Consider the following 19,570-nt stretch of genomic DNA (forward strand, 5'->3'; position numbering starts at 1 on the left):
AACACATAACACGAGCGTTGAACATAAATAATACGGACAGGTAACACATAGCACGAGGGTTGAACATGAACAATACGAACAGGTAACATATAACACGAGGGTTGGACATGAACAATACAGACAGGTCACACATAACACGAGGGTTGAACATGAACAATACGGACAGGTAACACATAACACGAGGGTTGAACATGAACAATACGGACAGGTAACACATAACACGAGGGTTGAACATGAACAATACAGACAGGTAACATGTAGCGCGAGGGTTGAACATGAACAATACAGACAGGTAACACATAACACGATGGTTGAACATGAACAATACGGGCAGGTAACTTATATAACGCAAGGGTTGAGCACGAACAATACGGACAGGTAACACATAACACGAGGGTTGAACATGAACAATACGGACAGGTAACATATAACACGAGGGTTGAACATGAACAATACGGACAGGTAACATCGTATAATGAACATGTATCCATCCATACTATTCACTACAAGAATACATTGATCCACAAACTCAAGAAAACAGTGGCATCTAATCACTCCAGATTATCCTACAATACTCGCACTATATAATATGGACTGACTGCTAGCGTAAATATTGGAGTGCAGTGATTAGTTCATATTTAACGTTATTTATTTAAAATAAAAAAATCAAATTTATTTACTTAATCCTGATGAAATACCACAATATTGAAATATAATATTAGCGGCTCTTAAAAAAAAACTGGGAAATTAAAAAAAAATGTAACTTTTGGCTCTTCGTCTCAAAGGGAGCCAACCGCTGGGCTAAGATCAGTGCAGATTTGTCCCTTTTGTAAGGGATCCAGAAATAAGCTGAAGAAATGGTTAAGCAAATTTTATCACAACTTTAATAATGATTCTTAAAATAAAGTTATCGTATCTCTGTTGTATATGAACATATGGTACAAGATGTATTTTATTATTATCTAAAAAATATACAAAATTGTTTGCATACTGTACAATTGCATACATTTTATAAGTAAAACAATAAACAGAGATGGTGAATTTTGTTATGAGTTGTTCGATTCTAATTTGTTTGAGCTATTTTGTTAATTTAGTTCCCTTGCATTGTAAAATTGTGTCCCTTCTGTAAGAGATTTAGATTTAATATTAAATAAAGAGTTATGCATCGTTTTTACTTACTTATAGAACATTTAACATTTTTAGCGCAATTTCCATTCTGGAGAATTGCGTTTATTAACTCGTCATTTCTGGGAATGGATGGATGGATGAATGAATGTATGGATGAATGTGTGTCCGGGCTTTAAGTCGTATCTCCTCCTCAACGAAGCAATATCGATGACTAGTTCCAAAAGCAATTATGTTAAGCAAGTTACGAGAATGAGCATAGGCCATAAAAATTCCGGGTTTCTTTCATGTATTTCCCGGAAAAGCCAAAAAACCTCGAAAAAATTCAGTTTTTGGCCCATATCTCGGCAACCAGACCACTTAGCGACTTGAAAGATGTACCAATCGATTCATGCCATAATTTAGAACAATATTGCCGAAGAAAGTTTTCAAAAATATCCTCTCGTTCGGTCACAAATTTTAAAATTACATAAACACCTACAAACCGATCGTTCTTCTAGCTTGAACGCACCCCAGCAATATACGTCAGAGCTATTTTTAGATAACATAAGGAAATTGCGCATAAATGTCACTAGACTTTTTTATTAACTTGTTTTTAAAACAATAAGTAAATGGTTATTCAGAGTGAAAACGAGACATAAGATAAAGGTTGAAAAACTCGATATTACTGTAGGACATGGTGTTTTATGTAAAAAATATTTTTTTTTGGTTTTTATTTGTTTTAAATTATTGTTTTATTTTGAAAGTTTACTGAATTAATTCGCTTGAATTTTATAAAATAGTGTATACAAAAGATGTAAAGCATTATGTTAGAAAAAAAGTGCTAACACGCTAGACATAATACAATTTATCGGGCAGCAGTAGTAAATTTATTTTAAAAGTCATTTCGCTAGTTTTTACAGCACATGTCGTACTTGAAAACAGGTCGTTTATTATCGTAGTAATTCTTCTGCGAAAACACGACAGTAGCGTATTGTCGTTTAGGGAAATCTTTAGGTGTACACGAATACAATCATGGTTTCTAGAGACACAAGCCATCGATACCCGTTACACGTCAATTATAGGCCTATATATTTTTTATGTTATACTTGTTTCAGAAAAATAATTCTAAAAATAGTTAAATGCACACATACATTGTGCTAAATGGTAACTACAGGACGCTCGACTCTTTGCATCCCAACTAAATAGGCCTACATACTGTATATAACATGCACTAATCTAAATTAAATTTGCTTTTGTCCCTTTTTTTAAAGTTTAATTGATTGCCTTCCACAAAGTTCACTCCATTCGATCCAGGAGCTAGCAGTAAGGATATGTTGCATATTAATACATTAAAATGCATGAAATACATAGTATTGCATACAATTTACATTAAAAGAAAAACAATATTTTCATGACTTTTCTCTTGTAGTTTATCTTACATTTCCTATAAAATTCTTGGGCCGATTCTTGCGTTAGCAATCTTCAGTGGATAGTGATCTTCGTTGGTAGTTGTAATTGAGTCGTTCTCAAGTCTTAAAGTGGTGTTACTTGAGTTTGGGATGTCGATTTGAAGTTGGAACGTTTTAGAGTGATCACGATTTAATTGTGTTGCTGGTTGGTAGATTGAGATTGCGTAATCGTTGCTTGGAAGTCGCAAGTTGAAAATGTGAAGTAGAAGCGTTGGCAGAATAGTTTATTTCTAATAAATCGAGAGATGCATACTCGTGCGGTATGAAAATGTGAGTAGTCGAGTTGATCGTTGAGTATAGATCTTCGTGATTATCGTAAGTTGAAGGTATATTGTTTGGAGTGTTTGAGAGTTGATTCGTTGCTTGTTGGTATATGGCCTAATCGTGTGTTGGAAATCGCAATTTGAGTGTAAAATAATAGCGTTGGTAGGATTGTTTATTTGGGTAATACTTTTAGTTAGTTGGGAGATGAAAAGTCGTGCGTTGTGAACCAAGACCGCTGTGGTGTTGCGTCCACACATCCCTCTAACGCTCTAAGCTCTCGAGAAGAGCCACCAAGTACTAGTACTTTGGTGGTTTCAATGTACGAGTGGCAATCATCTATTTTAACTTTTCAGCTAGACGCCGCCTACCTAGGAGTAATCTTAGGTAGGATGTTCCGTCACGACACCATTGAACTACGATAAACTCAAACAATACTGAAAGATCAACTCGACTATTCAACGTTCATATAAATTGTATAAAGATTACACTAAATAATAAATAACGCTAGTCTCGTTTAAAAAAGTATTATATTAAAAATAAATTCACACGTTTAACTGAATGTCCAATTAAACATTGTAATTATTTCTGGCTCTCTAATAACAAAGAGAAAAAAACTTCCTCTATTTTGTTCGTCAAAAACTTTCAAAAACTTTCAAAAATTTGAAAATAAGAATACGGTAAGCGCGTGTATCTGCCAAGTATAGAGAGTTGCATATCATGTTACATCATGAAAATATATGGAGATAGATTTAGCTTTCAGCTCGACCGCCTTATTTAACTCTATTTTAACTCGATTTAACCATTATTTAAATCGGAAACATGTTTTTTCTTCAACATATTTTTTAATTTTATGTCTTGGTGTCATCCCCCCCCCCCTCTAAATGGTGTCACCCGATGCGGTCCGCACTCCCCGCCCCGCCTTGCGACGCCTATGAGAAGGGCATATTATGTATAGTTTAATTTTGAAAAGGCCGGGCGTAGTAACACCGATTGCAATATCGTTCTTGTGTAGCTGTATATGCAAGGGAAATAACTGAAAAAAAAACTTATAAAATTGTGAAAAAAAAAATAGTTAGGAAATGATGACAACTCTATATTATACAAAAATACAAGTTTTACACAATTGTCAATTAGATTTCAGACACTAAAGTTTTTTTTTCGGAATAGTATTTTAAATATTGTTAAAATTCTTTTAATTAACATTTTTAACAAATACTTTTACCTATTTCTGGATCCCTGACAAAAGGGACGCAAGTGAATTTAATTTTTTTGTTGTTATAGTAATAATTAGTTACAGTACGGATTTAGTTGGGAGCCAAAGTGTCGAGGGTCATAAAGTCATTTTATTAAAGCTAAAGGGTCGATGGCGTTTTGTCATGTTCCTCTATTTTGTCAGACATGTGGAATAGTTATGTGGTGTAAATCTAGCTCATTAATTAAGTATTGAAAGAAAAACTTAGCAAAAATTCTAGTGGTGTGGATGCGAATCTTCTTTAATCAGAGTTCTTTCAGACATTTTTCTCTTTGTGGCAATTGAAATTTCCACGAGGGGGGGGGGGGGAGACAGATTTGACCAATCGCCAAAAATAATATTATTACGACTCGCTTATTAAACCCTAAAGTTAAAAAAAAAAAGCGAAATGTTACAGGTTTATCTCTTCAAGCAAAAAAAAAATATTTTTAGCAAAAGGTAACAATATATCAACGGCAAGAAAATGTGTACACTGAAACACTGTGAGTAATTAAAGTCACTAACAGTTTTCCAAACCTAAATCTTTTTCTTCAAATATTTTAATTTTAGTATCGAAATAAAAATACGCAACGGTAGTGTATTTTAACCCACAGTGTGTATAGTCCCCTAAAGTAGCAACTCTGTCTTCGAGCCTAACACGGATGTCTTGTATTATTTTGTCCACATTTTTTATGACTCGTATTTTTATTTTTATAGCGTATATTATCATTGTCCAAAGTCTGCAGCTAATGTATTGCTGTGCTAATAGTTTGACACATGAAGAATGTTGTAGATTTCGATGGAATCATATTTATTTCCCTTTAAATAGAAGAAACGGTGAATGCTGAGTGCCATACAACAAAAAAATAACATAATTATATTATATATATATATATATATATGTAACTAGGGTAGGCCTAGCTACCAGTTACAATCTGATAACGAACGACAAGCCGCGACGCAGTATTACAGTCTGATGCAACCGATAGCAGGTGGCTTATTAGATCGGACTGATAACAAGCTCAAAGCCAACGCGTGCTATTTTGGGAAACGGTACGAGGGGATTCAGACGGCCTGTCAACTTTGATTGATAGGATGCAGATGTTTAATTAATCGGACTGTACGTTAGAACTGCGCAACTAGTAGTCGGAGACATCGAGTACAAGTATCGATTACGGATGAATACAAGTACGAAGACGAGTACGAATACAAGGGATAAATAGGAGGGGACGGCTGAACTCGACCCCTTTTCCCCTTTCCTTTTTCGATCGCTCGCTCTCCTTCATCGCTCGCTTTAGATCAGTCAGTCTGCGTGACATATCAAGTTGGTTATATTGTGTTAAGAAGGACAATAGACATGTGGATTCAGTTATATGAAGCCTAGTGAGGACTGTTAGGGGTCAGTTGATTCAGACTATTATTGTGAAGCATTCCTGTTGATTCATTGTGTTATTTTGAAGCATTTCTTGATTCATGTAATAAAAGGATCAATAGCGAACCTGCATCTTCGAGTATTTCTACTGTAGTCGATGTTGTGTAGCATGAGTGGTTAAACTCGTTACAATTGGCACTACAGGCAAATAGTCTCGTAACAATGTGGCGTTGCGAGCAGGGTAACTGTTCGCTCGTTACAATTGGCGTTGTCGGCAGGATACCTGTTCGCTCGTTACAATTGGCGTCGTCGGCAGGATACCTGTTCGCTCGTTACAATTGGCGTCGTCGGACAGGATGAATTCAACTAGACTTGCCGTTGGAGGCACCCATAGTCAACCTTGTGCATAACTGTGTTTAGTGTGTGTGTGAATTCGGACATTCAGGAACAGTGAAAATTGAGGAACGAGGAAAATTTTTTCATACACACACGGTAAGAAAGAACTCTTTTTTTTTACTAAAGGAATAAAATGTCTACTCTGGACGAGAAGCAGACCCATATAGTGGTCCTACCCAGAGAGTCCCACATTAACAAATTTTACGGGGACGGTGATCCAACTTTAACCAACAGGTTCAGTGAAGAGGTCAAAGCGGCCTGGGCCTCGAGAGGCATGTCACCAGAGGAAAGATTAAGACTGCTGATGGGCAGTATAGGAGAGATGGTCAGGGCAGAGGTCAAATGCCACGATAAAACCATCCAATCAGATCCAGATAAGGTGCTGGATCTGATTATGGAGACCTTTGGGGAGAGACGGTCGGGATCGCAACTGCTATCAGGGTTCGTAGGCTTAAGGCAGAGAATGGCGGAGAGTGTGATGGAGTACTCACACCGGATGAACAGGGCCTTTGATTCGGTAAAGGGCAAAACACCTGACATTGATGTGCGCCTACTGAGGGACCATTTCATCGAGGGGCTAGCAACCCCGATCTTAAGAAGAGAGTTGAAAGAGGAGGTCAACAAGGACCCGCAGTTGACCTTCCTTCAGGTCAGGAACTCAGCGATCCGCAGGTCCGAGGATGAGGACCAATCGAACTGTTCGGTGGACAAAGTCTCTGTGCCGGAGCAGAAACAATCCCCACCCACAGGGGCCGACACGATGGAGACCATGATGGCTCAACTGTTGGCCCACCTAGATAAGGTTGACCAACGTTTGGAGAGGTTAGAAAGCAGGTCAACAGCTGAGAATCAGGAAAAGAACGGGACAAAACAGAGACAGGTTGGACGGCCGCGTCCTGCCAAGCCATCACTCCAATGGACGGCCGACGGTCGGCCAATTTGCTTGTCCTGTTCACAACCCGGACATATGGCACGGTACTGTCAGGGAAACGGTCGTCCTCTGTAAGGCAGGGCCAGGCTACAGAGGGGCGAGGTTATGGCCCAAGAAACAAAATGATGGGAGTCTGTCCCGAAATGGTGATTACGATTGGGGACATCGCGGTGAAGGCAATTGTGGATACAGGCTCCCAGGTGACGACAATTACGGAACAATTTTACACCAAATGGATGAAAGGAAAAGACAATAGGTTAAGGTGTGACACAAGCATGCGCCTGACGGCAGCTAATGGATTAACCATTCCATACTGTGGTTATTTTCTGGCGGATGTCGTGGTGGCAGGACATAGGTTGAAGCAGGTTGGGGTGTTCGTTACGAAACACAACCTACAGACAAATGTGTCAAATATACCTTGCCTGTTGGGCATGAATATTCTTGGCCAGTTGCCAGAATTTCTTACAAATATTGTCGGATCGACCACACCAGGTCGGGGATCCAAGTTGGCCAGGTTTGCCAAGACCAGAGGAAGGACAGCAGTCCCGGCAAACACGGTCAAGGCAATCACATTACAAATTGGTGATAGAAGCGTGAATGGTGATGTGATGATAGAACCATGTGGCGCCGCACTGAGGGCAGGCGTCGTGTTACTGCGGACATACACATCAGCGGAAAACGGACTAGTTCAAGGGTTGGTAGCAAATGTTTTGGATGAGGAAATTTTTATACCGCCTAATACTCTGGTAGGAGTACCACAGAACGTCGAGGTACAAAGGTCGGCACAGTGCATCGAACTGAGCAATACCAGCAGTAATGAAGTAACAGTTAGGTCGGTCAATGTGACGGCCGAGGTGAAGAAAGAGGATGGCCGATCATATACATTCCCGGAAACTGAGGACCCAAAACTAAATGAATTGTTGAATAAGTACAGGGATATATTTGCCTCGTACGAGGGTGATTTGGGGTACACGGAAGTAATCAAACACCAGATACCCTTACTACAAGACAAGCCGGTGGCGCAACCCTACCGAAGATTACCACCAAGTCACTACTCGGCGGTGAAAGCACACCTGAATGATCTACTAAAAAAGGGAATTATTACAACCAGTACAAGCCCGTATGCGGCACCGATAGTAGTGGTAAAAAAGAAGTCAGGGGAGATAAGACTGTGTTGTGATTACCGGAAATTAAACAATATCACAAGAAGGGATGCATTCCCCTTGCCTCGTATTGATGAGTGTCTTGATGCGTTGGGGGGAGCAAGATTTTTTTCTACCCTGGATTTGGCTAGTGGCTACCACCAAGTGGCCATGCACCCCAACGATCAACATAAAACGGCATTTATTTCTCCACTGGGACTGTACGAGTGGACCCGTATGCCGTTTGGTTTGACTAATGCACCTGCTACATTCCAGCGAGTAATGCAGAGTGCTATGAGTGACTTTCTATTTCAAATAATGTTGGTGTACTTGGATGATATTCTAGTTTACTCAAAAACTTGGGAGGACCATCTAAAAAGATTAGAACAAGTGTTTCTCCGTCTTAGGGAGATAGGAGTAAAGCTGAACCCAGACAAATGCTGCTTTGGTCTGAAATCGGTACATTTTTTGGGTTATGTGATTTCGTCGGATGGCATCGCCACTGACCCAGATAAAATTGCAGCTGTTAAAGAATGGAAACAACCAACAACTACGGTAGAGGTCAGGTCATTCTTGGGTTTTGCTTCCTATTATAGAAAATTTGTACCTGGTTTTGCAAAAATTGCCGCACCGTTGCATGACTTGGTAAACAAAATGACAAAGAAACACAGTAAGGAGAAAAAGAAAGGTAAAACACACCGGATAGGTGAATTATGGACTGATGAATGCCTGAACTCGTTTAAGCTCTTGAAAAAGGCTTTGACAGAGGCGCCGATATTGGGATACGCGGACTTTGACAAACCATTTCGGTTAGAAATCGACGCCAGCTCTAAAGGTCTGGGAGCTGTGCTATCACAACAATAAAAGCAAGGTTTCAGGGTTATTGCGTATGCCAGTCGAGCTCTGAAGGGATCAGAGAAGAACATGACAAATTACAGCGCCATGAAACTAGAACTTTTGACATTAAAATGGGCTGTGACTGAAAAATTCAGGGACTATCTATTAGGTGCTAAATGTGTGGTATACACTGACAATAACCCCTTGAGTCACCTAAAGACAGCAAAGTTGGGATCCATCGAACAGAGATGGGCAGCAGAATTGGCACTCTTTGACCTGGAGATAAAATATCGCCCGGGGCGGTCCAATGGCAATGCGGACGCTTTATCAAGGAATCCTTACGAGAGACCGGGTGATGAGGAAGAAACGCTGACAGGAATATGTGAGGTCAGAGCGTCAACAGATATCCCTCATGGGGTACAAGTGATGCAAAACGGGCAGACCGGGGTGGAGCACATATCCACAGAGCCCGGACATATGGACAGTAGTGATTTTAATTGCCTTAATCACAAAAAGATAAGAGATGCCCAGAGAACGGATAGTGGCTTACAACCGCTATTGAAATACGTCCAGGAACAAAAATTCCCAGGAAGAAGGGAAAGAGAACAATTTGGTCGAGAAACAAAGAAAATACTGAGTCAGTGGGACCGTCTCAGTATAGAGGATGGTGTTCTCATGCGGAGAATTCATGACCAAATTGATGGGACAATACACCAGGTGGTGGTGCCTGGACAGTTACGAGAAGAAGTGCTAAGGTTGGCACATGACAGGGCAGGACACCAGGGTCAGGACAGGACGCACAAAATATTACGACGGAGGTGTTACTGGCCCAATATGGAAATGGAGGTCAAACGCCATTGTGAGGCTTGTGTGAGGTGTCAGCATGCGAAAATGCCAGTTGTCAAAATGAGACAGCCATCAGGACACCTACTAGCGACAAAACCACTAGAGATTGTGGCTATGGACTTTACGTCGTTGGAGCAATCATCGGATGGGACGGAACATGTGTTGGTAATGACTGATGTATTCACCAAATGGACTGTGGCGGTGCCCACACGAGATCAGACTGCCAAAACAGTGGCAAAGGTCTTAATAGAACATTGGTTCATCAAATATGGCATACCAAGACAATTACACTCTGACCAAGGAAGGGCTTTCGAGTCAGAAGTAATTAACCAACTGTGCAGCCACTACGGGATCAACAAATCTAGAACAACCACATTTAATCCGAAAGGAAACGGACAGTGTGAACGGTTCAACCGCAGCATGCATGATTTGCTGCGTACCCTAGAACCTGAACAGAAAAAACGTGGGCCGGATTTTCTCCCAGAGTTGGTATATCTATACAACTGCACCCCCCATGCCACAACCGGCTTTGCGCCACACATGTTGCTGTTCGGACGGGAGGCTCGACTCCCTCTTGATTTGTTCCTAGGAAAAAGGGAGAGTATGACTGGCTCATACACCGCACTGGAATATGTGAATGAACATATGAGAAGAATTAGAGAAATGTACAGGGTAGTACAGGAAAGACTAGAACATGAAGCACGGCGAAGGGAACCGCCGGTACAGACAAAGGACCCGCCACTCAAACTGAACGACAGGGTATTACTGCGTAGCCACCCGTTAGGCAGAAACAAAATCCACGATCTCTGGGGACAGGAGATATGGCAAGTCGTGGAGATGCCTAAAGTAGCAGGTGGCCCCTTTAAGATAAGACCCATCGATCACGCCAAACCGGATCGGTGGGCGAATATTGCTCAATTAAAGAAATATTGGAATAGGCAAGAAGAGCAGTTACACACAGAGAAACCTAAGACAATTAGGGGACCGGAAGTTACAACGGAAATTCACATACCCATCCCGGAACCATATCACCATCAACAGAACAACCGCGATACACAAGTGGAGGATAACGGCAACAAAGAGGATCCCGTTCCTTCCAGAAGCAGAGAGACAGTAGACCATCAGATAAGTGGTCCGCGGAGAAGTTTGAGGAACAGAAGGAAGACGAAATTTTTTGTCAGCAACCATCAATTCTTTCATGGTCGCGCTGGTATGAGAACAGACGGTTCAAAAAGCTATAAAAGTGAACTGGTGAAGGCACCAAACGAAAAGGGTGGATGTGAATTCTAGAACTGTTTTGTGTCTCAGGAAGATGATGTAGACACAGTTGATATGTGAAATAGGTATAACTGTCAATCGTATACGAATGGGACGACGTGGACAGTGAGTGGAACAATAAAAATTTTTTTTCTACGATTGTGCGATTGACTTTGGAGGAGTGCACCTGCCAAGCGTTGTTTGTGGTTGAAAACACACAAAAAAAGGCAGGGGTGGATGTAACTAGGGTAGGCCTAGCTACCAGTTACAATCTGATAACGAACGACAAGCCGCGACGCAGTATTACAGTCTGATGCAACCGATAGCAGGTGGCTTATTAGATCGGACTGATAACAAGCTCAAAGCCAACGCGTGCTATTTTGGGAAACGGTACGAGGGGATTCAGACGGCCTGTCAACTTTGATTGATAGGATGCAGATGTTTAATTAATCGGACTGTACGTTAGAACTGCGCAACTAGTAGTCGGAGACATCGAGTACAAGTATCGATTACGGATGAATACAAGTACGAAGACGAGTACGAATACAAGGGATAAATAGGAGGGGACGGCTGAACTCGACCCCTTTTCCCCTTTCCTTTTTCGATCGCTCGCTCTCCTTCATCGCTCGCTTTAGATCAGTCAGTCTGCGTGACATATCAAGTTGGTTATATTGTGTTAAGAAGGACAATAGACATGTGGATTCAGTTATATGAAGCCTAGTGAGGACTGTTAGGGGTCAGTTGATTCAGACTATTATTGTGAAGCATTCCTGTTGATTCATTGTGTTATTTTGAAGCATTTCTTGATTCATGTAATAAAAGGATCAATAGCGAACCTGCATCTTCGAGTATTTCTACTGTAGTCGATGTTGTGTAGCATGAGTGGTTAAACTCGTTACATTTGGCACTACAGGCAAATAGTCTCGTAACATGTGGCGTTGCGAGCAGGGTAACTGTTCGCTCGTTACAATTGGCGTTGTCGGCAGGATACCTGTTCGCTCGTTACAATTGGCGTCATCGGCAGGATACCTGTTCGCTCGTTACATATATATATATATATATATATATATATATATATATATATATATATATATATATATATATATATATATATATATATATATATATATATATAAATATATATATCAAGCGAAATTAAATGCACATTTTGCTTAGAATTTTGTGATTGAATAGATATTATTAGGGAGCTCATTTATTCTGGTTTTCATCAGTAGGGGAGAGAAACGCTATTTTCTTGAATTACGTAATATATCCGCTGTTGTTTCCCTTGGACTGTAGGGACACAAGTACCGTGTATTTCTTCTTCGACGCTTATAAAATTGCAGACGTCTGACTAACACAATATTATCTAACAATATACGAGCTTACTTATGTAAATTGATCGTCATTAGTTACGAAATGCATTTAACTATTTTGTGACCATTATAATCATAACAAAGAAATTCTCAAATTGCTAAAACTACTATTGTCATACTCTAAACGTAACAACGAACACATCACCGCTGTCCTCATAGTCGTTGAATTGTCAAAAGAGCTACACAGGTAGACAGTAAGGCTTGGTGTAAAAAGTTTAATTCTAAAAAATGCGCAGGCAAAGGCCGGATTTATTATCACCCTCCTGTAGTAAAATGGTCACAAGCAAGGGCAATAACTATACCAAATAAATGAAACAAATACGAATCGAAAAAAATACACCATAATTATTGGAGTTTTTTTTTTTTATTTAACGTATGCAATTGTACTTTAATCAGAAAATGTGAACTAGTTTAAATTCAAAGAAAATACAAGTTGTATCTTATTTACACGAATATACTGGACACCTTAACTTTATTTTTACAAGCTTTTATTAAACTCACTTCCTCGACAGTCTGTCTGTCTAGACAGAAACGCAGGAGTGAAAATTCGGACAGTTGTACTTGACCGATACGATTCACAGTTGGCACGTGGGTCAAGACATGAAGACAATGCAATCTGAAACTAAATTTGACTTAATTGGATGCCTAATTAATTTTTTATGAATTAATAAAAATTTGGACCGAATTAGTAGGCATGTCTAGCCAACCATACCACACGCGTCATCACCTTCAATAGCTGCGCCATCACGTAATGGCTGCGTTCAAAAACCATTGCGCGCCTACTGAACGTGATGTTCAGTAGGCGCGCAATGGTTTTTAGTCATGTAACTCTATTGTAAATAAAACATGTAAAGTACTGAAAAAAAAATTCATAAAATCGTTTTAATAACAAGCTTTTATGTAATGATGCACTAAAAAGTAGAAAATAAATTATAGACTACTATTTAAATAACTATAAAGAAAAGCGTGGGTGTCTTCCTTAACATTAGTAAAGGTATCCAATAGATACTAAAGTGACCCACGCTTTTCTTTATAGTTATTTAAATAGTAGTCTATAATTTATTTTCTACTTTTTAGTGCATCATTACATAAAAGCTTGTTATTAAAACGTTTTTATGAATTTTTTTTTATTCATTATTTAAGTATTGTTAAAATATATTTAACAATATAGCCTTGTTGTTTTTGAACAATTTCTGGATCCCCTACAAAAGGGACACAAGTGAATTTAAATTTTGGTTAGTGTAGTTTAGTTACACTATAGATTTATTTGGGAGATAAGCGTCATTAAGTTTCCTTTATTTTACTAAAGCTAAAGGGTCGATGTCGTTCTGTCAGGTGCCTCTATCTTGTCAGACATGTCGAATAGTTATGTAGTGTAAAGCTATCTCATTAGTTAGGGATTTAAAGAAAAAAATAAGCAACTATGTTAGTGGTGGGGATGCGAATCTTCTTTAATCAGGGTTGTTTCAGACATTTTATCCAGGCGACACTTGAAACTTCCGGGGGAGGAGGGGGGTGCAATTTAAATTTAAAATCTATCTCGAGCAGTCCTCATTTCACCCAAACCGTGGAGTCTATTAGGCGTTGGTAGATCAGATAAAAGACTTGGATACTACCAGTTGTGGTGTATACGGGGAGACAAGTTCATTATTTTATATTTTAAGTGATGTATTCGGGAGCCGGACGTTTTACCGGAAGACACTTGCTTGAATGCCGTTTTTAATGTGAGACGTTAGCTTTATTTTAAGGTTCATTTTTGAACCAAGCCAATACTACAATCAAGCACATTAAACCATTCTCACTTGTCTTTAAACTTTATCCATATTTTAACTAAACTACACTAACCAACATATAAATTATCATTTACTTTTGTCCCTTCCCCCCCCCCCCCCCTCCCTAAGACATGTATTTTACAGCGTCAGTTTGCCTTGTATGTTCGCTTTAGTATTAGAATTTTTATAACCGGCTTGCGACCCTTATGTAAAATCGAAAGACAATATTTTATCGAGGTCTTGTGCTTTGTCCCTTCTTTGAGGGATCGAGAAATATTTCATAAGATAATAACTAAGAAAACATGTTTTAACAATGGCTTTTAGAACGATCATTTTTAAAAAGTTGAAGTGTCAAATAGTCAATAGAAATAAAGTTACGAGTAGGGTTTTCTTTAAATCTAGAAATAAAACACATTTTTCTAACAAATGTACATTTGTTTACGTTATTAAAGAAATAAAATTAATAACTATAGTGTATTTCGTTCTTTGTTTTCGATTATTTTTGTTTTATTTATTTGATTTTGTTATTTCCCCTGCATGTACATGTAGTTCTCGCCTTTTTCAAAATTAAACTAGACATAGTATGCCCTAATACTGATCTTTTTAGCGTTGAGAACAGGACGAAAGATTGCAAGACATATAATTTCTGTCTACCTGTGTATTTTTATTAATATTTCAACATTAGAAATTAAAGTAATGTAATGTGAGTTTGTTAAGATTTTCATAATTAGCATTGTAAATGATATCGGTAAATGTACAAAAGGAATCTGGTACATTGTTAGATCTTATTGTATCAAACATGACAGTAATAATAGGGGTCATCAATTTATGACGTACACTTGGGTGGAGGAGGGGAGGGTCCGAAAAAAATGACTTTTGTGGACGCGTGCCGATTTGGAAGGTGGGGGGGGGGAGGGGGTTCGGGCCATTGTAAATGTCCACATGTTACATTTTTTAACAATAAAATACTTACATACTTTTAAAAATGCACATAATATTTAGGTTATACGTCATTAAATCGCCATTTCCCGGTTTGGAAATACCCAGGACAGCCAGTGATTAATGTATCAGAAATGAAACTGTATACCGCACGCTTTTACAAAGCCAATAGTAAAATGTTGCATCAAATCTGTGCATTGGCCAATGAATTGATAAAGAAATGCATTTGGAAACCTTCTTGTAAAGTTCAACCCAAACTACAACAACCCGCTACAACCCGTTCTCAGAGGTCACATCATCGTGGCCTATAGGTTGAGATTTATACTGCCTTTGGCCACCCGTGTTGTGGCCCAATGTGTTTGGGTCATCATATCTTGATTCCAAAGCCTCGTAAAAATAACTTAAATACTGGGAATCTAGCATACGGCTTGTTAGGTAGATTGATTCAACTATATAAGCCAATGGCTGAAATTATTTTGTCCCACATAGTATATTGATTAGGGTGTCAATTCTAGCTAGGTTCTTAAGTTGTCTAATATTAAATTGGGGTATGATGAGGGTATGATTAGCTGCAATATATTTTATGTATGTTTCATATTAAATGTTGATGTTGTGTTATGTTAATCAGGCTATTAGCGCAAGCTGTATATACGTGTCGATACTCAATGGTATGGATGTAGAGTGCTGCTGTATAAATTTGCGCTTTTATCTCTATAGGCTGTCATTGTGATATATGTATAGTGCTGTCTATGATATAGATGAAATTTGTTGGTGTATACATGAGTGTGCTTTTGTTTTTACTTTCATGTCTACGAATATTTTGCAAAAGGCCATTAACACTCATTAACCTATCTGAACTACTGTATCGTTTCAGTGGCTATGTATAAGGTTAAATGGTTATAGTAACTACACTTAAACTCGTGTTTCTTCCACTTCAACCATGCAAATCATGTCACTTTTAGATAACCTGGTCAATGTCATTAGCGCTTATTATAAACACAACTGTATGTATAAGACCGACATTTAACTTAAACACATGTAAAGTAAAATGTGTTGTGAATCAGCCGACTTAGTAAAGTAAACATAATGTAAGAACACGCGTACATGCTAGTATATAAGTTAGACATACGTTCACATACTTCTGTTTTGATTGTTTTAACATCAAAATATGAATAAAACTAGAAAATAAAAATTTGAATTTAAAAATAAAATAAAACATAAATACAAAATAAAGATATAAAGGTGGTGACAGTCTCAAAATATGATGGGCACACCGACGACTACACTTACATATAACAGTCTCATATGTTGGGCACACCAACACCAACACTTACATATAACAGTCTCAATTGTTGGGCACACCAACACCAACACTCACATATAACAGTCTCATATGGTGGGCACACCAACACCAACACTTACATATAACAGTCTCAATTGTTGGGCACACCAACACCAACACTCACATATAACAGTCTCATATGCTGGACACACCAACACTCACATATAACAGTCTCATATGTTGGGCACACCAACACCTACACTCACATATAACAGTCTCATATGTTGGGCACACCAATACCAACACTTACATATAACAGTCTCATATGTTAGGCACACCAACACCAACACTCACATATAACAGTCTCATATGTTAGGCACACCAACACCAACACTTACATATAACAGTCTCATATGTTAGGCACACCAATACCAACACTTACATATAACAGTCTCATATGTTAGGCACACCAACACCAACACTTACATATAACAGTCTCATATGTTGGGCACACCAACACCAACACTCACATATAACAGTCTCATATGTTAGGCACACCAACACCAAAACTTACATATAACAGTGTAAGTGTTGGTGAGTCCAACATGTTATATGGCAACCCAACACTCACATATAACAGTCTCATATGTTGGGCACACCAACACCAACATTCACATATAACAGTCTCATATGTTGGGGCACAACAACACCAACACTCACATATAACAGTCTCATATGTTAGGCACACCAACACCAACATTCACATATAACAGTCTCATATGTTAGGCACACCAATACCAACACTTACATATAACAGTCTCATATGTTAGGCACACCAACACCAACATTCACATATAACAGTCTCATATGTTGGGGCACAACAACACCAACACTCACATATAACAGTCTCATATGTTGGGCACACGAACACCAACACTTACATATAACAGTCTCATATGTTAGGCACACCAATACCAACACTTACATATAACAGTCTCATATGTTAGGCACACCAACACCAACATTCACATATAACAGTCTCATATGTTGGGGCACAACAACACCAACACTCACATATAACAGTCTCATATGTTGGGCACACGAACACCAACACTTACAAATCGGCAAAAAAAAAACACGAATGCACTTATGCACATAACATGATGCTGTAATTTATTTTAATTGAAAAAAAAAACTTTTTTTTTGAAATCCCGAACAGGCCAGCAATGAGTATCTTATGTTCGTATTTTGTGTTTGTATGTATATATATATATGTTACTGAGTGTATTACTCGCAACGCCAACTGTTACAGAGTGTATTTACTTGTGCTATCTTTGACCGGCACACAACATCAATCACAATACAGATACTCTGAAGTGCAGGTTTACATTTATCTCTTTATTAATTTGATCAATAGAAATGTTCCACATAGCAATGCATTAATGTTCCACAAGAATACATTGAACCAACTGACCCCCACTGTCCTCACTAGTTCTCACACATCAGAATACACGTGTCCATGGTTCAGGCTTCCGATCTTATTCTCACAAATTAAAACACGTATCTACAGTTCAGGCTTCAACTTCTGTTCTCTCCACTTCTGTCGTGCAGACCTATTATATCGCCTCCCAACTACGCAGTCGTCTTGTACTAGTTATTATTAGACTTTTGTTTCTATTTCTGTCACACCACCTGCATCCGTTGCATCAGTTCAGTTTGGCCTTGGTCATGTCTTAGTTGTCAGACTGTATTGCGTTCTTATCAATCGTCTTTAGTAACTACACTAATTATATATATATATATATATATATATATATATATATATATATATATATATATATATATATATATATATATATATATGACCATATATATACACATATTATTTATATATAGGCCTATATATATATATATATATATATATATATATATATATATATATATATATATATATATATATATATATGGGGGGGGGGGGCAAAAAATTTGATTTGCGGGGTGACCCTTTTTTTCTAGTTCCGCCACTGGTCACATTCGTCAATTATATGTGCCTCAACTCGCGATATTTCTTTTAGAACAGTGTACTGGTGAAGTGTAACTTGTATGCTTTTCTTAACTTCCAACTCTTGCAACTTGCTCTTGAGTTTTGTGAATTTACAATCCCACACATATTTGGTTTTCAAATCCAGCGATTGCATTTGAAGCGAACTAACATCAATTCCAAATGGTTCAAAGCTTATCTCATTTGTTTTTTGTGTTGAGATGATTTACTATGAACGCCATCTGTTTTCAAATAGTCAAATCTCTCAGCGAAAACTTCCTTCTTTTTGGTGATATTAATGCTGAAGTGATTCATGTTAACAGTAGCTTTGGTTTCTTCACGGTATTAGTTTTCAGATTTTTTCCGTGTCTTCTTCAACAAAAACAAGTATTTTTTTAATCGAAACAATCCACGTTTTCCAGCAAATGATTGCTACCATGATGTTGAATGTTTTCAATTTTGGATGGACACTTTAATAGGAAGTACATTGAAATAATGAATAACTAAATATTCTAAAAGAATAGCGTGTATTATTGTTTATATGCATTATTATATCGTTCGTTATTATATGGTTACAGAATAATATTTTATATGAGTTTAGAAAATAAAATATTATTATTAATATTTGTGTATGGGAACTTGAGAGCCGCATCTTATCATTAAAAGAGCCGCATGTTACCGACCCCTCTTTTACACTCATCACTAGTACTTTTGTCCCTTTTTAAGGGATCCAGAAATAGATATGCAAAACTCTGGTGGATGCGTAGTAATGCAAATTTTAACACTTCTTAAATTACAATTCTTAAAATAAAGCCAATGTGTTTTTATTTTTAAGTGACAGTATTGTATAAGTTGTATTTTCTTTTTAGCTATAACTAGTACACAATTATTTGCTTACTGAATAATTACAAACGTGGTGTTAGTAAATGAGTAAAAGAAATGGTGTATTTTGTTAAGAGTTGTTCGATTTATTTTTCTTTTGAGTTATTATGTAAAGTTATTTCCCTTGCATTTAAAAATTGTGTCCCTTCTATAAAGGATACAGAATTATATTTTTAAAAAAAAATGGTCGTTTAGTCATGCATCGTTTTTTCTTAATTAAAGAACTTTTTTTTCAATAAAATAAGTGTTTATTCTGAGTGAAAACAGTATAAAAGAAAAAGGTTGAAAAATCGATATTACTGCATGATATTGTGATTTATATAAAATTATGTAAATTAAAATTGTGAAACATAAAAACCCATATCGTATTAAATTACTACTTTACAAATGAGGTCAATACAGTGTTATACTTAGTATCCCACCCCC

This window comes from Physella acuta, unplaced genomic scaffold (genome assembly GCF_028476545.2).
Source record: "Physella acuta isolate Inbredline_101_S28 unplaced genomic scaffold, ASM2847654v3 ptg000521l, whole genome shotgun sequence".
Lineage (NCBI taxonomy): Eukaryota > Metazoa > Mollusca > Gastropoda > Physidae > Physella > Physella acuta.